This window comes from Manacus candei, unplaced genomic scaffold (genome assembly GCF_025592945.1).
Source record: "Manacus candei isolate 608988 ecotype Guabito, Panama unplaced genomic scaffold, ASM2559294v1 h1tg000018l, whole genome shotgun sequence".
Lineage (NCBI taxonomy): Eukaryota > Metazoa > Chordata > Aves > Passeriformes > Pipridae > Manacus > Manacus candei.
This window is the reverse complement of record NW_026138066.1, coordinates 19,644,409-19,671,001: the sequence shown is the minus strand read 5'-3', so window position 1 is coordinate 19,671,001 and position 26,593 is coordinate 19,644,409. Positions and strand designations below refer to the sequence as shown.

Below are 26,593 nucleotides of genomic sequence, written 5' to 3'. Positions count from 1 at the left end.
TACAGGGTTAGGATTTGAAGGGTATTTTCTTTTCTTTCTTGGAAGGATATTGATATGTGTGTGTGTGTGGAGAGTGGTATCATCTGAGGAGCATCCCAACAAGGCAGACAGTGAAGGTGGTGAACAGGGCTCTTTTGGGTGATTCCCATGTGGGCTGGTGTTGGATCCTGATCAGTTTGGGAGACTGAACGGAAAGCAATGCACCAGGTGGTGTAAGAATGCTTAAACAGACACAGCACTTTCTTCTTCGAGGTACTGTGCAAAGATTAACTAATTAGATTGTTTTTCCTCCTTCTTAGGATGAGTTTGTAAAATAGTGGTCAGGGAACAACTGGGGATATGATTTATTTAAGTGTTGAAATGCTTTGTATAAAGTCCCTCACAGGAGGCCATTAGGAAGATGCAGTTACTTTAGGATGTGAAAAAAAAGCCCTTTGCGGTGAAGAGGCAGAAAGCAAAGAGCAGTCAGTTTTATTATGGACAAAGATAATATTTGAACACCTCAGTTTTAAGTGCTGAGAGTTCAAAATGAAAACATCCTGAAGAGGCAAAATTTTCTGTCGTGAACTGTGTTTGGGTTAATTCAGTGCAGAGGGGGAGATCTGTGAGGCACTCTGTGAGAATTTGTCCTTTTTCAGGAGTCAAGTCAAATGGGTGGAGAGGAGACTGGCAGGATGGTGGAGCTCCTTCTCCTGTCCTCCTAGGAGAAGGTGTTGGCCTGAGGAGGGCATATTGTGCTCCTGTTGTCTGACTTAAAAAAAGAAAATAATAAAAAATTAAAGCCCATAGAAGGCAGCATGAAAAGATGCAAAAGGAAGGGGCTGTTTGGAGCAGGAATAACTTAGGCTGGAAATAAAGAGAAGCAGTGCGTGAATGTGTAGGAGATGAGTCCCTGTGCTCCGTTGTCCTCTGCAGAGGTGGTGAGAGTGCCCCATGGAGCACAGCCTGCTCCCAGGGGTGTGGATGGAGCTGCTCCCTCACCTGGGAAGGGTGGATGCAGCAGGGCTTGTGCACACTACAGTCCCACCACAGCCTGTCCTGTGGGCTTGCCTGTGCAGACAAGCCCGGGGTTTGATCACCACTGAGGTGAACATCCTGATGGAAAGCTTAACTGATCTGACACAAAACTCCAGCCACAGAGCTGTCTAGCAGGATATCAAATAGCAAAATATTCAACCAGTGAACCACTGTGTTAGAACAACACATCTTCAAAACAAACTGAGCACGCCCTGCAGGTATCTGTGTTTCTAGGTATTTCTGAAAGCTCTCCTCACTCTCTTAACTCTTTCAGGTGCTGTACATCCAGCACAGATGCTGGATGAGCATGCACTGGGGCCTGCCCCAGTGTGGTTAACTGTATCAAAAAAATCATGTGGTAATAGGATGAGGGCAGTGATTGTCCCTTTGTACTTGGCCACAGCTTGAGTGCTGTGTCCAGTTCTGGGCCCCTCACTTCAAGAAAGACATTGAGGGGCTGCAGCATGTCCAGAGAAGGGCAATGGAGCTGGGGAAGGATCTGGAGAGGAGTCCATGTAAGGAGTAGCTGAGGGAACTGGGGCTATTTAGCCTGGAGAAAAGGAGGCTCAAGGGAGACTTTATCGTTCCCTAAAACTCCCTGAAAGGAGTTTGTAGCCAGGTGAGGGTCATCCTCTTCTCCCAGGCAACGGGGGTAGGACAAGAGGAAATGGTTTTTCCTGACATCAGGAAAAATTTCTTCATGAAAGGGTTATTAAGCATTGGAACAGGCTGCCCAGGGAGGTGGTGGAGTCACCATCCCTGGAGATGGTGAAGAAATGACTGAATGTGGCCATGGTCTAGTTGAGAAGGTGGTGATCAGTCAAAGGTTGGACTTGATCTTAAAGGTCTTTTCCAACTTAAATGGTTCTGTGATTATATGACTGTAATTGCATTGTGCAAGGTAGGATTTTCTTTTCAGTTTTAACAGGACTTAGTTGTTGGCTCTTTTCCCACCACTCTCTTTTGTGAGTTGGGAGAGGAGAGGGAAGGGAGGTAACACTTTAATGGGGAGTGATATGCAAATGCCAGGCAAGATATTTGTACTTCTGTAAATTCTCTGCTGCTTATGAAGTATAGAATAAAAATGGTTCAGTAGTGATAACTGAAGGCTTGGATATGGGGATGTGAACATTACCATATAATTGAAATAAAACAAATAAGGAACCTTTGGACAAGGGCTTTATAGCTTCTTTTAGGAAAAGAATAATCCAAATTTCCATGTGAAGCTATAGTTAGGTCAGGGAAATTTGCATCTAGAATAAGATCTTTGATTCTTAGAGCTCGAGGGCATCCAGATCTGCACATAGGCTCACTTTTATTGAAACCTGAATTTAACTGAGACCCTACTCATTTGGGAGTGAGTTTGCTTGTGGCAGACTAACATGTGTGTTACAATAAGGGCTGAGGATGAAATTATCACACCATGTAAGTTAGGTACCTAAATTAGGAGCCAAAGGCATCTGTACGATCCACAGAGACAGGCAGGCTCATCCTGGGGGGTTTCAGAGCAGCCATGCTAGGGACCTCCCCTGACTCTATGAACAGTTAGATGTCTGAAGTTAGGCAGTGTGAATACCCACTTGGGTGCCTGAGGAGTGAGTTTTACCTTTTGAGTTCAGTTTTCAAAGATCCGAAACAACATGAGAAACTCTAGGCTTGCACTGGAGCCAGGAACTGAAGAATCTGAAGCACAAGATTTCCTCCATTTTAAAGATGATCATCTTGGATAATGGTTTTGAATTTCAGAGTTCCCTGTACCAGAGTTCAACATGCATTCCTGATCAAATTCAGGATTAAATTCTCACTTTGAATGCACACATCTGTTAATATTTTAACTCATCATATATCAGAATTTTCCAGATTTCCTGGCAAGTCATGCTCAGGATGAAGTCTTTCTAACTGTGTGTGTTCAAGGATGTGTTTATATATATGGGTATATACAAACACACATGCTCTAGACAGTGTGTAGGTGAGAAAGATGTTACAAAGAAAGATCCTTCCAAATTATTTATTGCAAGAGACAGTAGCAGTCCAATGCACTTAGATTACCTCAATTAATTTTAAGAGATTCTGTTGGACCAAAAAATGGTAATGTTTACTCTCCCTCCCTAGGCTGGCATCAGCTGTAGATTCTCCAGCAATGTAGCTGGGAAATGGGAAGAAGTGGTGAGGTCTTCTGGCTGCAGACCTGATGGTACCTTATTTTCTGCAGACTTGAGCTCGTACCCTGAGCCTGAAAGAGTAGATTTTTGTCCAGAGGGACAGAGACTAAACCTGGCTGGGAGCTGTGATTTGGAAAGCTTCAGCAGTTGCATGTAATATGTTTAGTCTTTATCTTTTTTTTTTTCCCCCCTTTAGAAAAGGAGGAAAGTTCATGCAAATTACAAAGCCAAACATTGACAATTAAGGCCAAATTCAGGTTGTCCCTCCAATCACACTTCTGCCCTCTTGTGTGAATGCCCTGTGATACACTTTTGAACTGCAAAAACCTGGACTAGTTTTCCCTTTTCAGTGCAGAGGATGGACACACAGCAGGACAGGATTAATGGGCAAGTTGAATACCAGTATTTCCTAACTTTGAAATGCTTGATTTTAACTTTTTTTTTTTCAATATTTTTTGAACGCATGCTCCATTGTTACTGATTTCAGAATAGACACTTCACTGCATCTGAAGAGACAAATTTCTGTCTTGTGCAGTTTCTGTGAAGTTGCTGGTTTCATCAAGACTGAATTTGGCCCATTACATCCACTGAATCGTATATTCCAAAATCAATGTTAATAATGCCGGGTTAATGTTAATAATGCTGGGTGCTCTATCTAAATAGACTGTAATTCTGTGTAAAGTTCATACGAAATGATACTTGCCTATTCTTTGTTCATACTTTTGTTTAATAAATAATCCTTCAGCTTTTCAGTAGTTGGTTTCTGGGATCCCGTTGGACATCTGTATTTATCATTTAGGAAGCCATCATCAGTAAATCTTTCTCTCCTCAGATTTTTGACAGAAAGCCCAGGGTTTTCAGGATTATTGACTGCTTTTCCATTGAGTTTGGGGCTTGATTTTTTTTAAATTTTTTTAAAATACGTTTTAGTGTATTCTGTTGGTGAATTTGCAGTTTATCAATTGAGAAATTGTTTAGCAGCATGTATGGCATGGTTAAAGCAACTGAGAAGGAAAATCAACCATCCACTTGCTGAATCTCTGTATTTGCTGCAAGGCACCATTTCATCTGGGGGACATGAGTGACTCACAGAGGTTGGAGGGATTCATAATTTCCATACTACATACTAGGATTTTCTGACTTTTGTATTTATCATTAGAGGCAACATTACACAATGTCAAAGAAAAAAAAAATCTAGCCTTCATAATGTGCTTTCCTGGTTGTAAATGGGGCTGGATATCCTGTACTGAAATGTCAGGTTAGATCCTTTGTAAACTCTGAAGCCTGCTCTCAGAATAGAACACTTCTGGAGTGTATTAAATTGGTGTTAATTGAGAAACACATATGCCAATGACATTTTAAGCTACGCTAAATAAAACCAAACCTTTAGCAGGTCCCTATCACAGAGAGATCCTGAGATTTCACTGAACCTGCTGCTGCCGTCATCTTTTTTCCATCTATGCATATGTTGCTTGCAATGATATATGGTAACTCCTGATGCAAATACCACTCATGCTGTTACAGCTTAAAAGGCCCAGAAATAGAATGCAAACACAATGTCTGTTTTTTTTCTTCTCCGTGTTATAAAAACCTATGACCAACAGCAGAAAGTTTGATTCCTTTTCCCTGCAGCTTTCACACCAGCTGACTTCAAAACATACGTTTAGCACTGCAAGTCATAAAAAATTCATCGCTTCTTTCTTTTTTTAGGGGGACTAATTCTGCAAGTGTCTCAGGGCTCTCTGTTTCCTGTTGCAGCTGAGCCACAGGTCAGCACCTCGGGACAGGTCCCGTCCTCAGGCAACCCAGTGCCCAGTGTATGCACTGTCTCCACTTCCCCTGTATCAGGCCCTGAGCGTATCGGCAAAGTACGTGCGCTTTATCTTAAGATAAATAAAGCCATTTGAAAAAAACACAAAGCGAAATTGGGGTTGAAGTCCCTATTGTGTCAATATGCTCATGGGGATGTGGCAATATTTTGTTGCACGTTTGATTTGTTACAGAAAAGAAAGGGCAGCCTGGGAGTTACGTGGGGCTGGGGCTGGGCAGCGCTGGCCACGCGGCAGCTCAGCGAGGCGGCGGTGAAATCCTGCTCTCGTGCAACCACACAAACTCTCCCAAGCTGACTTTGCAGGACTGCTCTTGTTAGAACAGCTGTCTTCTGCTGCAAGTTAGGGCAAGAGGTCAAGAGCCATTTATGAAGTCTGGTACCATTAAGCTGGCATGATACAGCTACGAGTGAAACTCTCACTAGCAGCTCATTGATTTCCAAGTGACAAAGCCCGCTACTGCTTTGCCACTCAGTGACTTTTTGCCTTTGAACCACTCCCTGCTAACAAAAAAACTCCAAAGATTTTTTTTTTTCCTCAAATAGATCATGCAGCTTTTTTTTTTTTTTGCTTTTTTTTTGGGGGGGACAAGGAGAAGCAATTTTGAAGGTGCATTGTATTGCCAATAGGCAGTAGCAATACAGTGTAGGACCACTCCTGGTGAGAATGTGATTTGTGACCATCTCGTGAGTACGTCTTGAACATGCTTAAGTTTATTTCTGACTCACTGCCTTCATGAGAATAGTTAAATGGATGCAAAATCTTTGAAAGGAATTTGGTGTCTGTAACACCCAGGCTTGTAAGTGCTGGAGTGGAGAGGAACAGGGAGGAAGTCTCTTTGCTGATTACCTGTCTCCCAACTTGCCTGAAGGAGCAGTGAGGGGGATGCTTTTCTCAGGATGGGTGCACGAACTGCTTAGCTATTGCAACGTCTTCCTTATCATCCTGTGACCCCCAGTAAATCTTGATTTCTTTACTGTACAGTTCCAGAGGTTCATTATGCATGATGCCAATCTTCTTCACAATTTACACTTGCTTCTGGTGTTTCAGATAGGGCCTTGGGTTGTGCAAAGTCTGGTAGAGATGCATCAGTGGAACTGTGTCATCACGTGGTCAATCACTAGGCTGTGCTCCGGGTCCCAGTAAGCTGGATGTTGGCCTGTGGTATCTGTCAGGACCAAGGACTGGGGCTTATATCTACAGTTATCTGATAAAAGGAAATGAATGAAGCCATTTAGTTTTTGAAGTGATATCTCCCTTCCAAGTCTTCTTCTGTGTGAGAAGTATTAGACTGTGTTTGGTACTTTCTAATTCAGGATATGTATTTTTCAGGTCAGTCAGGTTTTGCCGTGTACTACTGTACACACGTTTTCAAAATTATTATGTGCCTACAACACCCTACAATCATGGCAGCATCTTTACTTGCATTTCACAGATGAGAAAACACAGAGTGATTGAGTGTTTTGCTAAGGCCAGACAGGAAAACCGCGGCAGGAGTAGGGAGGATTCCCTGACTGCCCATTGCGGACGTTGTCTGTCCAGCCTGTCTGTCTGTCCTTCTTCCTCGTGGCATGGCATCCCACCCCTGTCTGTTTGAGCAGCCTCTGGAGCACAGGAGACTTGCAGGCTATAGTGACTATCCGGCTGTTCTCCACACAGTCTCTCACAGGGTAACCGTGTGCAGAATTTGATTATAACTCCCCTAATTGGCCACTTCCTTGTCATTGTCTTGCTGCCGCCTCTCCTGTTAATGGTGCCCCTTTCGTTGGCAGCACCAGGAGGGCAATGCTGTGTTATCCTAGAGAAAATCCCCCTTTTTTCATGTCTCAGACAGCATAGCTGCCTTGCAGCCAGTGTGCGACAGCAGTGTTACACACTCAAACACACCCTTATTAAGCCTGGACTGGGGACTCTGTCGGTGTTAAATCTGTAGATGCAGTACTCAGGATGTGCAGATCTGAAAATAAAATATTATGCCCTGTCTGTCAGCTTGTCCATCTCTCAGTCTGTCAGTCTATCTTACGGACCTACATGCATGCTGGAATAGCTTGGGGAAGGTCAGAGGGAGTTCAGGATCTCAGAATAAAAGGTCAGTTTTTGTGTGAGTGCGTGTGTTGCTCCAGCTAACTGATGAGGCATCTTGGCAGGACGTTTTGACTTAGAGACAGCCCCGTTTGTTCAGAGGACACGAGCGCCCTTCTTGTGAAACATGGTCAAGAGTTATTTGCCAGAGGTGACTTTTTTATGGCTTTCTCGATAATAATGTTGCTTTGCTGGAAACCTGCATGTATTTCCAGTGATTTCTGCTGGACTTGTCAGAGATAAGTGTGGTATGCACAACAGGGCCAGAGATTTGGTTTGTGTTTAATTGGGACATCTGTACATTTGCACGTGTTGTGAAAGGGAGAAGCTCTGTGTGTGTGCGACGGGGCTAAGGGGGCTTGAGCACCTTGGGATGGGAGCACACGTGTGGCGCGGCTGCCAATACAACTTGGAGATGTTTCAGTCAATACTTTTTCCAATTTCAATCAAACTTTCAGAGGTGAGTTGGATATTAATCCCACCCGAAGTGAGGATTCAGTGGCTGGCGTGGTGCTGGGGTTCTGCACTTTGGAGCCATGAGTGGGAAGAGAGCAGCAGCCCTGGCTCACAGAACGACCATTAGGCAGGAGGAAGCCCCTGGCAGGGTTAGGGACCAGACAGTCTATACCAAGGCAGGTCAAAGGGTGAGCTTACTGTTTACTGAATCGGTAAATAGCTAATTATTCAGTCCAGCAACAGGCGAAACCCCACATGGGACGTAAATCCTCAACAATTCAGCGTTATCTGGCAGGGAATAGATTTGAGATACAAGGATCCCTTGCAGTAGCAAAGGGGAGCTCTCTGCACTTTAAAACCTTTTAGGGTCATTGTACCATACCATGGAGCCATTAAGGAGCCCTCACGTGCCAGAAGCAGTTTAACAGGCCCAGTGTTGGGCACTTAATTGTGTCAATAATTATTCACGCATTAGCACCAGCTCCTCCTTAAAGTGTGTACTGTGGTGACTCATTAAGTTATTACTGGTATTCATTACCAGTAAAATTAGCCTTTTTTTCAAAGTGTAAAATTTATGTTTTATAGAAAAATATTGCTAGGAGTGCAACAGCTTTGCTCTACTCCCTGCTTGGTGCAGAGGAAAACAAGACTATGTAGAGATGAAGCAATATTTTTTGTCCAAAAAGAGACCCTCAAATTAGAAAGAGTCTTGTGCTTTTTTGCTTTTCTTTTCCCCACAGTGGGTTTTATGTACTTTAAATTGGGATAGGGGAGAAGGTATGTTCCTGCCTGGTTTTGGCTCTCAGTCCTGTGTAAGTGCTATTTTCTGCTATGACGAGGGAGAAAGATACCCAGTGTCTTTTGATTAATAAAATGTTAATGTATATGCAGCTGTCCTTACATTAAATGTGTCACGGTGCACTTTGTTTCTTTAAATGCTGATCATTTACAGTGAGCATGTACAGTATATGTGCCTGGAAGGAGAGCAATTGTTATACAACTCTTTAATCCGAGCCATGATTAAAACCCCTTTTGTTCCTCCCTCCCTGCATTACTCCAGCCTATCATCTTCTCCGAGAAATCATCTGGCAAGTAGAAACGTGTGTATTTTAAGAGAATAACTCCTTTTTAAGCATCAGTTTTGCTTTTGTTCTGCTTTTAGAACTTAGTTTTTTGCATTTCAATATACAGCACTGTTCAAAAGGCGTAGGAGGGTCATAGCCATTTTTTGAGTGAATAAGGTATAATTGAAATATGATGTATGCAGATATCATCACTTCTGCAGCAATTATCCGGATTGTTTGTTTAGTGGGAACATACTTTCAAGTAGGGGTTGGTCAGTGGCAATCATGTTGCGTGACACAGCTGAGAGAAATGACAAAGAATATGTAAAGTCTCACACTGGGAAATTTCACATTGCACCGAGTGTCTACTAGGGGCAATCATTAGGAATTTTGAAGGTGAGGGCCATGGCTGTTTCAGAGAGAAATGTAAAGGAGGACAGGGAGGCTGGTGCTTAGATCTTGGGGAGAGGCTGGGTTTTGGCATTCTGTTTCATGTGGAGACCAGCAGTTAATGCAGTCCTTGTTGAAACTTGAAACAGCTCTATTAGTAGCTTGATTGGGGAGAGGAGAAGAGACCAAGAGTAAACAAAAATGTGCGGTCTAGAGATGGGCTTAATTGTGCACAATACATCTTGCCTCTGTGAGGCTTATTCTAATCACTCCAAATGGCACCACACAAGCTCACACACACACACACACAAATTTGATCTGCTCAAGCAGATAAAACTGCTATGTGTATAATACTGCCAGGCTAGGAGGAAAAAAAAATGGACATCTGTTTAACAATTCTCTATTGTAGACAGGATCATAGAAACACTGTTGCCTGCCTGTCGTGTTCAATCAAAATGAATAAAATGCTGATTTAAAAAAAGAGGAAAAAAAAATCAGGCAGAAGAGCGTCTCAAAGTATTTGCTTACATTTTTTTGTTTTGTTTTGTTTTAATTTCTGCAGCATGATGAGGAAGGGGAATCCCAGGGGCAGGAGGAGGTTTCAGGAACAGTGAAGGGAAGATTTTATTTTGGTTTGGTTTTTATCCTCCGTACAGCCGAGAGAGGCAAACAGCAGTCGGAACTAATTGTAGCTCGCTCAGGAAAGTCTTCATTAGCACTTGCCACACATGGTTACCAGATGTGCCGAAGAAGGGGTGGGAGGAGGGAGGAAGGGGTATGTGGAGAATGGGCTACATACTTAAACCTAATAATCTGTCTTTTGTTTTCAGGTCTATTGTGTTGGGGAGGGGAAGAATGGGGAGAGGGAGAAATCCTGGCTGCTTTTTGATGCAGCCAGTCCCTACTTAGATGAATGGCATTCCTTGTCTTGCAGCCTCCTCCAAGGAAGGAAGAAACCCTCAATCATGGCCAAGTAAAGAGGGATTTATTTATTTATTTAAAGGCTATCAGTGAACTATTATTCCACTGAACCCGACTGAAAGTGTTTGGATAATCGAACTGGTAAGCCACTATCTTTCTGACCAGCTTGTGAATTTAAGCTGGGGGTTTTTTTGTGAGCTTATGGCCTCACAGAGTATCAGTGGGGCTGTTGAACTATCAGTTCAATAGCAGCATCATCTCTGTTCACGTGTACTTTGCCAGTGAGCCTGAGATGCAATCAGTGAAGCCAAGTCCAGCAGGAAGGTAAGAGCAACTCTGTGGTCCTGTCAGTCAGCCCTGAGGTTGTCATCTTGGTCAGATGTTTAACCTTCTGCCTGTTACTATTAAAACAAATTAAATAGATCTTCCATGCATAGTGGCTGTTGCTGCTGCAGACCAAGTCATGGTCTTGCCACCCACAGAGATGATTTTGACAGCAACCAGTGTTAATTTTACTGCAGGTGTTACCAGACATATCACTGGCTTCTCCTTAGGAAAAAAGCATCCTCCTTTTTCTTATCTGACCATCTCCAGGGGGATCCTGTGAGGGTCATCCCCGCCATCTCCCCCTGTTTCAGCAGCACTGCAGCTTTTCTCCCCTCTCAGTCCCTGCAACATTCCCACAAGGTGCACATTTTTCATACTGGCATTGCCTGTGCTTGGACGTCCCCTTTCTCCCTGTACTCCCCTCTTCATTCCAGTGGTAGGAGAACATCACTGTGTCTGGTCGACAGGGCTTAGATGACTCTCCAAGCTCTGAATAATCAGGGCTGAAGGTTTAATTATGGCACTACACATGATATCCACAAGATTTGTCACTCTGGTCATGTGAGAGAACAGCACTAGATGAACTTTTACTAATTAAGCACTCCGTTTCTCTTCCTTCTTAAAACTGGAAGGAGGTATAAATATGGGAAATCATTTATGTTAATGCAAAATAGAGACATTTTTTGAATCTTAAATAATCTGAGTAGAACCTAAATCTTTGTGGCTCTGGCCTTGTTTTATCCAGCTCAGTTTGCCAGTCTGTAATCTCATCCTGCTTTGGAGCCTGGAAATGTTCTTGCTCGCAATCTCAAAGCGGAGCAGATGTTGCATAAATAGAAAATAGGTTGTGTGCACAACCTAATCTAAGCACAGGGCACAGAAGGAGGTTTGGATGAATGTAAGCTAATCAGGGCACAGATCTGCTATACTTTGGGACTTAGGACCAAATTTTTTTCCAGATCCATTCTACTTGCCAGATCCCAAATATGCCATTCATTTTTTCCCTCCCCTGCGTGGCAACTCCCACTTGGAGCTTTTTTAATTTTTATGAGAATAAAGTAATGCCTGTCAGCTCGAGCTCACAAAGCAAAAAGCTTCTTACCAAAGAACTGATCTATTCCATTCTTTCTTCTATGTTTGACTCTCTATCCACTGATCTTGTTATTCCAGGTCCATGTTATTCAGAGTCCTAAATTCATCTTTCAGATTCCCTCAAAGGAAATAATAAAGCCAAATCACTTAGATGACTTAGTTGTATCTACCCTGTCTACTGTAGGATTGTAGACTCTCTTTCAACCTGTTGAAGCAGAGTCACTGAGTGTATGGCTTCCATAACTGTCAGAAGTTTAATAAATTAACTGCCAGAAAGACCCAAGGAAAAGTTTAATAAAAATACAACCTATTTACCGTTCCAATTTTGCTGTAGTTGCTATTGCATCAGTTGTTTTCTTAATAAAATGAAGTGCCATATTTGCAATTTGTATAATGCTATACCAAATTATTTACACAGGAATGAGCTGTGGTTGTGCCAACATGCATTATGTAGAGACAATATCTCCACTTAAAATATTTAATGTGTAGAAAAAAACAATACTACAAACTTGATGTTTCTGTGAAGTTTTCTTTTTTTTCTGGTGATGCATATACATTTATTTTTTGGAGTGCTACCCACTGAATGGTTTCATGTGTGAGTGTACCCACAATGAGTTTCATGTGTGTTACTGCCTTCGTGGTGAAACCTTAGCCATGAAAACCAGGTATCAGCTGATTTTCATTGTCATGTATTCCACAGATTTAGTAGTAAAATTTGAAATGGCTATTGATGGCTCAGATGCCTGTGCTCGCCACTCAACAGGTTTAGTTACTTGGGGCTCCAGCAGAACTTAGAAGTGCTTTCAGAAATTTGGCACACTGAATGTAATTTTAAGACATTGTTCATATTATGAACTTCATCTTTAGGTTAATTTAAACATTTTATTAACTTGGAGTTGGAAAGCAGAAAGATCAGATTTATTTCCTGCTTTTTCTGTGTTTCTGCGTTGAAGTCAAGGTTTCAGGCACAAGGCAAATATTTTTATGCAGATGCAAAACTAATCAACCAAACACGAAAATACTCCTGTGGGGTTTCCTTGAGGCCTTGCTGGGGATACTGAAATGCGAATAATATATAATTCAAATAATATATAATGCGAATAATATATAATGCAAATAATAAATAACATAGTATGAGTATTGTAAGACAGTAGGATTCAGTTAGGAACAGAATGTATTGGGTGACCCACATGGGCTTGTACTACCGCCCTTTTTATGATACTCAAAATCACATGTTTTTGCTGCCTGGATCTTCTATCAAGCTTTTTTTACCCTCACAATGTTCTTCTATAATGCGCTCCATCAAAATGCATGTTTCCTCACAGATGATGTCATTTAAGCGGAAAAAGAATTGTAAATCCTTCTTTGGCCTCCTGTAGTTTTTTCCTGGGTAGCTGGCTGAGCTCAAACTACTTCTCTTTCTAGTAAGAAATGATATATAAGTAATCAATATCACTTTTTTTATGTGCGTGCCAACAGTACAGTACGTAATTAGAGAGTATCCCGCACTATGCTAATGCTGCACAGTAATTGCATATGGCAGCATTTTTCTCCCCGTGATTTTGCCATTTTTCCAGCACAAAACAAGTGACCGACACGACGGGCGGGAAAGTTTCATTGTAATGTTGGGGAAAAACCGAGAAGAGCAAGTTTACCGGGGAGAGTACAAATAGCTTTTCTCTTTTCCAGGGTAATGACTTGGAGATAGATATGCAGTTGCAGCAACATGAGGTCCATCTTTTTGTCACCTCAAAATGAGGTTCCTGTGGTGTGCTGTCCGGGAGGAGCCAGCGGGCTGCTCGGGGACGGATGCTGGCGCAGGAGATTGCAGCCTGCTTTGTTTGCAGGGCGGGAGCAGAGGAGCCTGTTGCTCCCAGCCTGCTCTGACTTCCAGTAAGCTTCCAGTACTTATTGATTTGCAGGTGGTGACTCTAAACCTGTGAAGTTTCCAGGAAGGTTTGAGACCTTCTCTTGTTGGGTCTCAGCTGAGACCCAGAGCAAGGCAAGGTGGAAACCTATGTGCAAAGAAAGGTACTGGTAAAGTATAAAGGTGTATTTTGGCATATATCCCACCACCCCTCCCCTTTTTATACCTTTGAGAAAGATATGGGATCAGATTGATATATTTGAGTGATCCTTATCTTTTTAATTTTTAATGATTGAGCATTTACAGTTTCGTCATACACACTGGAAGAAACGTAACTATGGAACAAGAACCATTCCTGACTGAATAAGTTTATTTTTATTTTGTTTTGCCTGGTTCTGTTTCAGTGGCAAAACAGATTAGTTTCCCAACACAATGCCTGCAGTTTTATCACGAAGCTTACAATATGTAATGTGTCTTGCAAAGCCCTGTTCTGAGATAACATAAATGTGTGAGAATCTCTACCTCCACTTGTGGAAAAAATTAAAATTTTACTGCAGTGAATTGCAGTGAAAAACTTGAAAATATGGCATTGAGGCACCGTAAAGAAATAAGAGAAAGATAAAACAAAAGGATCTCAAATGCACTGGAAGGCATTTATGTATGGTTTAGGGTTTTTTTTGTTTCTGAGCATCACTATGGCAAATGTTAGGGCTTTTAAGTCTTGGTCTGATGATGTTTGGGTGTTTGGGAGGAGTAGTACCTAAAATATTCTTCAGACTGTCTCCTCAAGTTGTTTAGTTTCTCCCATGCCAGATCAGTGTGCCTTATCCTTGGTCTTTCCCTTTCCCCAGACTCTCAGGTCCTGGTAGTGCTCCTTTACCACAGCTGCAGAGGTCTCGGCTTCTCTCTGGTCCCAGTGAAACCAAGGTGATTGAGAGAGCAAAGCACTTCTAGTCCTGCTTTCTCCTCCCCCCCAGGCTCAACCTCCATCATTTCCCTGTGTGTTGATTAACTTCATTTAGATTTGTCCCCGGGAACAGTGAGTTGTGCTGAGGAGTCATCTGTCTTTTGCATTATATTTTAAGGAGAACAGAAAGCAAATGACATAGAGTATAAAATAAGTACTTAAGTAAACATTTAAATCTCACTTGGGGCAGTTTGACAAAATAATGAAAACATACCACGTGCATGTGTGTCTGCACATAATCATTGTCATCCTCGTTTGCTCTTATTGTCAGTATCCCTGGAGGTATTTAAAGGAAGTGTGGATGTGGCACTTAGGGATGTGCTTTAGTGGTGGACCTGGCAGTGCTGGGTTAAGGGACTCGATGACCTTAGAGGTCTTTTCCAACCTAAAAGCTTCTGTGATTCTCTGATTTTAGGGAACAGTGTGCCTGTGATTCAGGGCGAGCCTCGGCTCATGGCAGCCTGTGACTGTGACGGAGCCGTGTCGCTCTGCAGGTCCCACTGGTTTAAGGAACAGCCTCTGTGTGTGAGCAAGTACCTGCTTTTAACACAATATGAGGATCAAGGTCTCAGAGATGCTGAATCTTCAGTTTCATCTGCTGAATTTCAGCCTGTTTCTGATCTGTGATGGAGCACTGAAAGCAATAGTTCTTTCTAGAGGTGGGGCCATACTGTAATCCAAACCAGGAAAAGAAATGATGTCCCCTATTGGCTTGTATTTATTTCAAATTCTGTGCAAAAATTTTAGTAGATTTTTCTTTTCACCACAGCATGCAACTATGACCTTTTTTCATCAAAAGCAGCAACAATAATTCACATCAGTGCATTATCAATTCTTTATACCATTAGTGAATTTGAAACAAAATTAAAAATGCCAAAAAAAAAGATAACTATTTGACTATAGGAACAGTAATTTCCAGGTCATTTCTTGACTTCTGTGAGCAAATTTCTTCCAGTTTAGGAAATTCAGAATTATTTTCATTTTGATAAGAATGGAACATCCATTCAACAGACAATAAAAGCTTTTTAAACCTGTTAAATACTATGAAGTAGATGTGTACAGCTAATTAAGGTATGTGTTGAATAGTAATTATGTCATCCTGAGGGATTTACAAATAGAGTTGAGTTAAAATTTGATTCAATCTTCTATCATTCACAGAAGGTGCAAATTATTATTCATTTAGCGTGCTCTGATTTCAGTTCTAAAGGTAATCCAGAAAAAAGGGAGAGGGATTTCTGTTTTATCAGCATTGTTTAAGAACTAAGATCCCTTAATTATCACACTGTACCAATAGTCTGCTTCCCAACTTACTGAAGCAGTCATTCAGCTTTGAAACTAACAATTTACCCTCCAAGCAAAGAAAGATATAAGAAAAAGTGTTTAGTCAGCAAGCAAATACACCAAATTGTATGTTTTGGCTTTTGTTGGTGTTCATGTTTCTGAGCTGTGCAAATGCGAACCACTTACACAATACCCTTCAATCAAAGGCATCAAAGCAAAGGAGACACATTTCACAAGAAAATGAAAAAAAAAAAAAAAAGACAAAGGTGAAATAAAGCTTCATAAGATCCAGTTCTTTCAATCTCCTGAACCTCTTTCCAGGGTCTTCCTTTTTACTTAACATGGATAGACTCTTGATCTTACTTGGTGTAATTTCTCATCATGGTAATGAAGAATTAGGTAAGATTCCTGATAACTTTGTGGAAGTATTATAGATTTGTTTACGAGGAAGTTACTACTGTGTTTCTTGATTCATAACAGTAATTGGCAATCCTCATAATTACCATTAAAGCTGGCCAAAAATGAAAAAAAAAATGTTTCATGAAATATTTTTATGTCTTGGAATGAAAACTGTCTCTTTCAAGGAAATTATTAATTTCCTAAGAATCCAGAAGACTCCAGGACCTACAGCAGTAGTGGTAGAGTACCTGAAACAGGTTAAGTTTCTGTTCTATCTGAAAGGGTGGTCAGGCATTGCAATGGGCTGCCCAGGGAAGTGGTGGAGTCACCATCCCTGGAAATGTTTAAAAGACATGTAGATGGGACATGGTTTAGTGGTGGGCTTGGTAGTGCTGGGTTAATGGTTGGACCTGATGATCTTAGAGGCCTTTTCCAACCCAAATGATTCTACGATTTGGAGATTCAGCCTCTTTAGCTGCTAGGACTTCTCTCCTGCATGTCTGAGCTGTCAAGGAAATTTTATCAAAACAGATATTTTCTTGGTAATATATTTTGTTTGCTGCATTTTCTTTTTTTTTTTTTAGGAAAAACTTTTCCTGCAAAATTTTCTCACTAAACCTATTTCTTGCATTTTAAAAAAAAAATAAATCAGACAGTAGCCATATTACCAAAAGAACAAAACATTACTCCATTTTTTCCATAAAATAAGAACATATAATCTGTGTGGATGTGTTGGCAGTTATTGTTTGGACTCCTTGGAAAGTAAATTTAGTGTGCTTGGACTGGATATGTTTGTTGTGAGGTTTTATTGCAAAAAGATAAATGTTCTCCTGCGCTACTTTTTTTACAGTAGGTGTTTTCCTACTGATGTCAGTGGGACTAATCATGTAAATTAAAATGGCTTTATGGGAATAAGGGTTGTGCATCCTGCCCTACTTTATGCCAGCCAGAACTGAGGAGCAACCACCTCTGAGAGAGGAAGAGCAGCAGCTGCCCAGCAGCTCTCAGAAATGGTGTGCAATCCTTTAAGTTGAGCTTAAACAAAGGTACTGGACTTCTTTGGAAAAATTACCCAGACGTAAAACCTAATTTGCTGTGTTCTGATTTTGTCTTTCTAACCGAAGTGGCATTTTGGTGAGGTGAATAGGAGAACCCACATTATGTTTGGTTGGTTGGGTTGGGTTTTTTGGAGGGAGACAAATGGGCTTGACATAACTGGTTTTCTCTGCACATCCCATCGTATTTAATCTTTCGACACAGCTGCTTGCTTACAGTACAGTTTGGAATACTATCCCCTGAAAAACTGGCCCTATTTGTTTCTCGCAATCTGGCAGAAAACTACCATATTTATGAGGGTTTTTTTTTTCATGCAGACTCTTAGAGTGCTTAATAGGGGTGGCAAATATTGTAATAGAAATGGAAAGTATTCCCAGTTCTTAGCAAGATAAGGAAATGTTGTTTCTTATCTGTGATTTGAAAAGAGATGAAGGGTCAGTGAGGTAGAGATACATGAAAGCTATTGCACACTTGGTAGAAGCTGCAAAGGACGAATATCTCTCACCAGCGGCTTGTTTGAGTGGAAGGGAAGAGAAAGAGGCAGCTCCTAAGTAAAGAGAGAGGATTAGAAAAAATGTCAAGTAAAATCAGAGAAATTTGTTGGTTTGTTTGCTTAAAGAAACAGGTACACAGCTTTGAGATGGTTAGTGAAAAGAAAAGAGCAAGTCACGTTGAGGGCAGCTTTAAATGCTTGCCTGTTGTTGACACTTTGGGATTTATAAAAATTCGTAGGTCTTTGGAGATAGCTGAGAGAAGCAAGGAGAATGGGACAGGCTCTAAGACACCTCTGATTTTGAGGGATTGCATGGAAGTACAGGTCAGTCTGCTGGTCCCTAGATGGAGCTTGGCCAGGGCTTGCCTTTTCTTCCCAGCTGCCTCAGCATAGCTGTGTCAGAGAGGTAGGCAGTTGTGCTGAAAATGGAAGGGGGAAAGTTTTGGGCTACACCTATCCCATCAAGAGCAGCTCCTTGGAAGCTGTTTTTTCTCAGCAGTGAGTTCAGGAGCTATGAAAATGGGCAGAGTTTGATTTCAAGATGCAGAATACATGTGCCAAACTTGGTGGTGGGGGCTGGTTGGGTCAGCATAATTAAATAAATTCTTCTCCTCATAATCCTCAGCAGACTTGCAGCTGATTGTCATCTAAAGTAAGCTACAGGAGCTGCTGGCTACCTGGCCGGTGCTGGCATTTCGGTTGGAAAAGGAGCTGATGCCCCAATATCTACCTGCCTCTGCCTTCTTCTGTAGAAAGCAGAAGAGAGGTGTCCTAAGCACCTTTTTGTTGTAGTGTTACAATAGCAGTGGATTTGATCATTGTGGTGAACTATTTTTTTCTTAACACATCAGCTTTTGTCTTGCATTTATTTGCACACCATTCACCAATAAGTAAAAGGTGCATGTCCTGTACTGAGAGGAGTAACAGCCTCTCGTGGGCCTGGGGACATGGGCTATGAACTTAGGTCCTAAAAAATTCCTGAGTGTGTCCTTTGAGGAGAGACTGAGGGAGACTCTGGTTCTTTAGCCTGGAGAAAAGAAGGCTCAAGGGAGACCTTATCACTCTCTACAACTACCTGAAGGGGGGTTGTAGCCAGGTGGGGATTGGCCTCTCCTTCCAGGTAGCAAGTGACTGGATGAGAGGACATAGGCTCAAGCAACAGCAGGGGAGGTTCAGGTTGGACATATAAGGAATTTCTTCATGAAAGGGTTACTAAACATTGGAATGGGCTGCCCACGGAGGTGGTAGAGTCACCATCCCTGGAGGTGTCCAAGAAATAACTGCGTGTGGCACTTAGTGCCATGGTCTAGTTGACAAGGTGGTGATCAGTCAGAGGTTGGACTTGATGATCTTGGAGGTCTTTTCCACCCGAAATGGTTCTGTGTTTCTCCTACTGTTGAAGAAAAACTTATTCTTAAGTAATTAAAATACATGGGAAATGTGTGACCAGGCTTTCCCCCATTAGACTGACAGCTACAAGCATAACTAAATTTAAACATGAAAATTGAAATTCTATGTGCAGCTGACACACATGAAGTTGAAGCTTCATGTGCAACAGTATTGCAGGGTGATGGTGTGCAGCCTGAGTGGAGGCCACTCAGATTTTATGCAAGTGAGCCTTTTGCTTGCCTCAAAGAAATTCCATGAATGAATACCAACATCAGACAGCCATTTTCCAAAAAGGTGCTGCAGAATGTTTCCCGGTGAAGATTTTTACAGTTGAGTCAAGGACTGTAAAGTCTTTAACTGTATGTACTCAAAAGGCTACTGTCATTTATCTATATGCAATGAATTATTGCATATAGATAAATGACATCTCTTTTAGGGAAGGGACAGGCTGAGGGAGCTGGACCTGTTCAACTTCAAGAAGAGGCGACTGAGAGGGGACCTCATGAATGTGTATTTGTATCTGAAGGAAAGGTGTAGAGGATGGACCAGGCTCTGCTTGGTGGTGCCAAGCAGTAGGACAAGAGGCAATGGGCACAAACTGACACACAGGAAGTTCCACCTGAACACGAGGAAGAACTTTTTTTTACTGTGTGGGTGACCAAGCACTGGAGCTGATTGCCCAGAGAGGTTGTGGAGTCTCCTTACTGGAGATATTCAAGAACCATCTGGATGCAATTCTGTGCAATGTGATCTGGGATGGCCCTGCTTGAGCAGGGAGGTGGTACCAGATGACCCACTGCGGCCCTTTCCAACCTTAACCATTCTGTGATTCTGTTTCATATCACAGAATAATAATAACTTGAGGCTCAGAATTTATTATAAAGCAGGAGGATTTCTTCTGAGAGGATGATGTCTCTTTGGGGCAAGGAGATGAGGAACAGCTCCACAGCACCTGTAGTAAGAAAAATGGAAAAGGACAAGCTTGTCCTCCCATTTATTCTTACTGGGATGTGTGCACAGTTTGCCTTCTTTGACAAACGAGTACATAGGCTAAAGTTTTGGAGCTGTACACTTAAAACTTGTATTTTACTTTTGCACTGAAGAGTAGAAGTAGCTAAAATAGCTGGTAGTGCATGTTGCTGAGCTTCTAATAGTAACAGATTTCAAAAATTATTCTTACTTTTTGGAGCTGGTAGAATGCTTGAGAGATTTATTTCTAGCAGAATTTGCATTCCATATAATTTGGATTTAATAACGTGGTATAACACAGGCAAAAGAGTTTCTGAGTATGTGACTCTGCTTTTCCATGGCACAGTATGTATTTCATTTTAATTTTTGGTTGCATGCTAAGAAATCAATATGTAAAGTAAGAGTGAACTGATAGTTATAAGGAAAGCATCAGAGAAGTTGAATAGTCATTTTACTGGGTTAGTATTTAAAAGTGGAATATTTCTGGGTGGGAAAGGGCTTCAGAACGGGGCAATTCACGAACCACTTCTTCCCCTCCAACAGCTAATTCAGAGACAGCAGGTGTGTAAGCAGCCCCTGGGAAAGAGGACCAAGTGTAGTTTCTGACAGAACTGAATGGAGATGATCCCAAGCTGAAAGTCAAAACAGGATCTTCTTTTAAGTTCACCGAGTGACCTACAATTTTATTCCAGCACCTAACACAGGTAAGAGACTTCTACAGAATCTGCATCTGCAATTCCCAAGGTGTTTTAATATGTGAATCCTAACTCTTATCCATTGGTGCCTTCAGGTTTTGAAGCTACTGGTACAGTGCCAGGTATTAGTACCAGGTTTTGGGTGGTTTTATTGGGCTTTAAGGTATCTCTTGGCAAAATCAAGTCAGAGGGTCATGAAGCATTTGTCAGCAATCCTACAGTAATGAGTTCATACATAGAATATGTTTGGGACCAGAATTTGAGATTAAAAGAGAACTGTTGCTTAAATCTTTCTATCTCGTTTCCCTGTAAATCAGGAGAGATTTGTTTGAGTTAAGCAAAAGGTCTGTATCAAGGTGGGAAGTGTTGTTGGCTCTTGGCTCCTTGCTGGAGCTGATTGCTGAAGAAAGCAAATTTGGTCCTGGACTGTGTTGCTCTTACAGAATATACAAAAAAAACCCGGCAAATGAAACCCTGAGAAATTCCAGCTTGGCTTTTGAAATGTTGCGTATAAACACTAGGGATCTGTCTGAGAGAGGATACCTGCCCCATCCAGGCTGGGCCAGCTGCAGGCAGCTGTGTGGCAAACTGATGTTACTGTGCTGATGGGCAGAGAGCCTTCTGGGAGAAGGGAGGCAGGAACTGATCTCTGTGTTGCAGGTCTCCACCTCGAAGTTTCTTTCTTGTTCCTTTTCAGTTTCTATAGGCTTGCTCTTGGCATGAGGGGCAGATTTGGACTTTTCTTTATTCTTTATGTAGAATAACTGTGCAGTCCATATAAAATGCCCTGCTGTGTGAGTTACTTGAGAAGTCACGTTCGGTGAGGAGTGGGGGGACATGCTCTGTGTCTGCTCACTGGAGGGACAGTTTATTTTAGATCATGAAGACTGATGGCTGCTTTGCTCCCTCATCATTATCATCATTTTATTGGGGGTGTGAACAGCAAGGAAATATGGGATTTTATGCTCTGTGGCTTAGTTTTGGTCAGGTAAGTCCTCAGGGTGGGAATATCCTTCTTCCCCACCTAATGTACCCACAAGACTCCCGTATTAAGATGTAGGCAGAGCACTGTTTTACACTCCCCCAGTGCTGTTTGTTGTATGTGACTGTGTGATTTTGAATGAAGCATAGCAGTTTGTGGCTTCTGCTGCTCTGGAGAAGACCCCCCTCAAAATGAGGAGCTGCTTCTGCAGCTGCATGGGCAGTCAGAGCCAGGGAGCTTCCATGGGGCAGCAGCCACAAAAGCTGCTTTCTGACAGATAGTGTCCTTATTCCTTAATCATTAGCCCTAATGAAGGGGTTTTGTCAAAATGGGGAAAAAAAAAAAAGAGGGAAAAGAAAAAAGAAACTGAGAAAGAAAAGAAACAGACAAGAAGGAGAAAAGATGGGGAATAGTTAGGATTATCTCTGTGCCGTCTCTCAGGTCCAGTGACAAGACGACTACAATGGGCAGCTTTCAGGACTGCATATGGTCTTCCTTCCGAGGGAGTTGATTAAGCGACTCCGGATGAAATTGAAATCCTGTGATTTGACCTTTGTCTGGCCTGGGAGGACTGCAATTCGCATAACAATTTCCTTTTGTTCTTTGTTTGGAGTTATTAATCCAACATGAGCCTCGAATTAATCAGGGGTAGTGCGTTGTTACATTTCTAATTCACAGCTCCACTGCTTGTGTCTTTTTTAATTAAGGCCGAATGATAGCAGGCCTTAGCCCCTGATTGCAACACTTACTAACCACACATTGAGGGATGAAGAGGCTAAATAGGCAGAATGAGATTACTTCAAGGTTTCACTTAATTGTTTTCTTCCTTTAAGTAAGGAGCACTGAGTGAAGGTTTTTAATGCCAGGCTGGGAGGGTTTTTTATGTGTGTGTTACGTGTGTGTGTATGTGTGTGCAGGGGCAGGGGAGGTTATGCCTGGTGCACCAAGGACTCAGAGCTCTAATGGCTCAAGGGTTTGTAAAATTGAAGCCTTTGGTTATTGATTTAAACCATTCCTCCCACCTCCCCTAGGGGCCAGGGGCAAGGGAAGGAGGAATAGAGTTGAAGAGCATTAAACTTAAGTTAGCTGCATGGATTTTCTTGTGTCCTGTGTGAACCCACTTGTTTATGTAGTTTTTTCTCGCCGTTTGCTACTGGTTCAGAGGTAGAAAATGCAGGAAGATTGAAGGCTATAAGAGATGCTAAAGAAATGTGTCGAGACACACAAAGGTCTTCAAAGCCTGGGAGTGGTGTAATAATGATAATAAAATAAAGGCGAGCCAGTTGTGTCACACACCAGGTCTTGCTCATACTGGAGGACGTTTGAGTCATGTTTCAAATGCTGCTTGTAAATTTGTACTTCCAGAGCAGTTCAAGGCCACAAGGGCTCAGGTGCTGTTCCAGGGGAACAGTGTAGATGATCTGGGTTAGATTCATGCTGTATAACTCAGTCTGTGCCAGCCACTCGGGATGCTGGAAAAGAAAATGCACTGAGTGCCCATTTATTTACACAAATAGTTCTGCTAGCTTAAAAAAAAAATAAGAAAGGGATGACAGGATTCATATTGCAGGATCAGGCCCAGTGTTTTGGCCTCCTATGGTGTGGTACATTGGATATGATTGCTTTGGAGAAAGGTTAATATTTATAGTCCCAAACCTTCAGATGCTGAATATACAGAAATCCCACTGAATTCAGTTTGTGCTGTGTGCCTGCAATATCAGATAGAGCTCTGTAATTGTGGGAAACTAACTCTTACAGACTTATTTCATCCATCCAAGAAGCTGGATGGATGGGGGAAGCACTTGCTTGGAAGAGTTAATGTTTCTGTGTAAAATGGCAAGCTGGTGTTAATTATACCAGGCTGTAGATATAGAGCTGCTGTTCTGACTCTGGCACAGGATAAACAGGGCAGCAACACTGTTCCTCCTTTTCTAAATGCTTAATGTGCAGTGGCTGTTCCACACAGGGTTATCTAAGAATGCAAAGATAAAACCTCTAGATAGATTAAGGTGTAAGCTCCAAAGGAGAAAAATGTACCAGGTAAAAGCTTATTTCTGTGTTTAGAAATCTAAATTGTAAACTGGGTCTGCTTTTTTAGATGAGCCTGAAAAGGACAGTCTATATTCAGCCTTCCATAGAAATGTATATAGTATGTGGAAACAAAAAACAAGCTAACACACAAATCTTTAGGCCTTGCTTTCAGTTGGTGCAAAGAAGCACTAGTGACTTCTGTGATCAGTAACGTCAACACAGGATTTACCCTGAATTGGGTTCACAGGTTCAAAGGCATTTTCTTCACTTTCCTACTCTTTTCTTAGGTGCTGCCTGATCCTGTGTGTCAGGATACTTCTGGTAGATTGCCAGCTCCCGTGCTGGGAGAAGTCAATGGGATAAGAAGATGCTCAGCATTGGTTGGAGTAGGGCTGCCTGACAACCAGTTCAAGTACCTTACACATTATTTTGTTTTTCAGAACCAGTTTTGATGCTCTTACGTTAAATAACACCTTATCCTGCAATTGAATCAGATTTTGCATGGAGAGAATAATATTGAGTAAGCACATGAGAACTTGACAATCAAATCACTTACTGTTGTTTATTTCCATTTAAAGACTGAAGGCTTACCATTTGTCACCTTGTTCTCTTTTTTCCTAGAAATCTTTATAGATGTTTGTTTCTAGCAGACACAATTCCAGAATGAAAATTGACTTTTAGTGCCATTCTGTGTTTTAAATCTGCATGCTTCTTTTTTTTTTTTTATTTTTGTTTGAATGTTCACTGCTGTTGATTTAAAGGTGTCACATTACACTTCCAGCGGGTCTCAGGATGAATAGGTACCCCCATGTGTTTCTTGTGTGAGTGTTTTGAATAACATCTTAAAACCCAAAGCCCAGTCTGTTCTGTCTCATGGCAGTGGTCATTAGAATGGGCATATTTGGGGTACTTCTAAAATCTCCTTCTTCCCCCTATCCTTGTTACAGCATAATGTTCATCACTGATGTATTCAGTAGCTCTCCTGAGCAAAGTCATAATACCATTTAAGTGCTTTGAGATCCTTAAAGATGAAAGAAGTTGTATAAACAGATGGCAGTTGTATCACAGTGCTTCTTGGGATACTTAACCCTTGACGTGAACTGTCTTGCAGGACCTTGCTGTACAGCTGGGGCCAGGTACCCTGTCAGTGGTTTTCAGCAGTTGGCGTGCTCTGTATAATATGACATTTCCGATTTTTTTCAGTTACTCTGTGAAGGAAATTAGGCTTCTTGCCATACTCAGGAACCAAAAGACCAGGCCAGGGTGTGTGATAATGCTTTCCCATCCTTGCCCAAAGTGGCTATAGTTGCACTTATTTGAGGGACAAACCACTGATCTGTAGTTCTTGAATATTTGCAACTGCACCAGTCAGCACTGATGAGTCCATAAAAAAGGAACGACTTCTGCTGCTGCTGTTCTTCCTGACAGTTTTAGACAATCCGTTGCTATTTATGAAGTATTTCTGTGGGGATCAAAACTGCCCTGAACTGTCCTCTCTCCTCTGGCTCCAGCAGGGATGTACTCCTCACGTCTGCAATGACAAGTCACCCTTGTGCAGCAAAACGCCAAATTTCAGCAGCAGTGCACCAGCCTCTCCTCCACCGTGTGTGGAGGTGCTGACACTCCTTCCCCTTGAAACCAGTGGCAGGTTGGCCCCGGCCCGTTCCATTTGTGTGCTCTCCCCTTTCGGACATAAGGTAGAGATTACGATTTAATGGTCCTTTGAGTTGCTCGGCGCTCCTCCCTCTGCGCTGTCTCCCCGCGATCCCCCTTCCCGCGCCCTCCCTCTCCCCCCCTCGTCAATGGGAGCCTTTGATGTTGCACAAGAGAAGACTGTTGGCTAACAGTCTGGAGGCTGCTTCGTTTGAGCTCACCACCACATGAAAACAAATGCGATCCATCATATTTCATTAACTAGCTGCCCCCTGTTCGGGTGCCCTTTTTTGATGTCAGAGCGCATCCTGACAGAAATCAGAAAGATATGTGTGATTAAGACCAGTATTAATAGTTAGTGCATTGTATTGTAAATTACCTTTCTGGGCCCTGGTACTTTATCAGCCCCACTGGCCTTGGCTTGGGTACATTTTTGACTACTCTGTATATACAGTGTATTAGCGCAATGGAGATCATTATGTGGCCTGTATTTGAGTCATTTTTATTTAAGATGCCAAACAATAAGCTGTTGATTGGGGGAACAAGAGGCGAACAATAATGTTCTGTGTCACATAATACACCACCATTTTCCAGCTTTGCTTTAGAAGGGCCCTCTTTATTGTTTTTGTATAAAAATGGTTCTTAGGAGGAGGAATATTTTGCTGAGGTATGTCATTATTTTGCAAATTTCTATTATCTCATCATGTTGTCTTCATTGTAAATTGCAGCTAATTAGGAACCTAGTTAGAGCCCCAGCTTTGAGGCTGGCTTTTTTGTGAAAAGAGCCCACCGATTACCGCACTACAAGAGAGGAAGGGAGAGAAAAAGGAGATTAATCTGGTTACCTAGGCGACACTCGCTTCCATCTGCGAGGAACAATACATTTTTCTGGAGCAAATACAGTCTAAGAGACCGGTGTTCTGTATACACATGAGTTGTAGATAGTAATTTGGTTTATCCCTTTCTAGGCCACACCACATCAATGACTTGACTGGGGGCAATTGGAAAGGAGTTCAAGCAAACAGTTGCTGATCACTTTTACTTCTTCCTTACTTTATTTTTATCCACGGTTACCCAGTGCCAAAATGAGAGGACTCTTGTGTATAATTTGTATTTTCTCTGTGAACAGGGAGCTATGTTTAGATTCTCATGACTGAATAAATTTCCTCCTGATAAGAGCTCTCTTTAAGACAGGCCCTATCATGTGAGACTGTCTCTCTGTTCTACTTCATCCCTTTCTGCTCCTTCAAAAGTGAAAAAGACCAGTAGAAGCAGATTTTGAGAAAATATCCTTGTTTTAAAGGGTTTCCCAGGTTAATATGGAACCAGCACAATAACTGTGCCTTCCTCTGCAAATGAAACTGTTCTCTATTAGCTTTTGAGAGAAGCTGACAGATACACCCTCTATTTCTTCACGAAACATATGTTAGAGATCTTTGAAGAGGACTTCAATACAGTGCACAGAGATTTT

The 26,593-nt window shown here is 42.0% G+C and overlaps 1 protein-coding gene across 7 annotated transcripts in view; it reads left to right on the top strand.

Annotated features, from left to right (window-relative positions):
* Window positions 1–26,593, top strand: part of SOX5 (SRY-box transcription factor 5) — a 636,847-nt gene that overhangs the window by 280,358 nt on the left and 329,896 nt on the right. For all 7 annotated transcript variants that reach the window (XM_051784935.1, XM_051784934.1, XM_051784936.1 and 4 more), the window contains one exon: window positions 20,305–20,465. The gene's annotated coding sequence lies outside the window, so the exon portion shown is untranslated. The remainder of the gene's footprint in view (window positions 1–20,304; window positions 20,466–26,593) is intronic.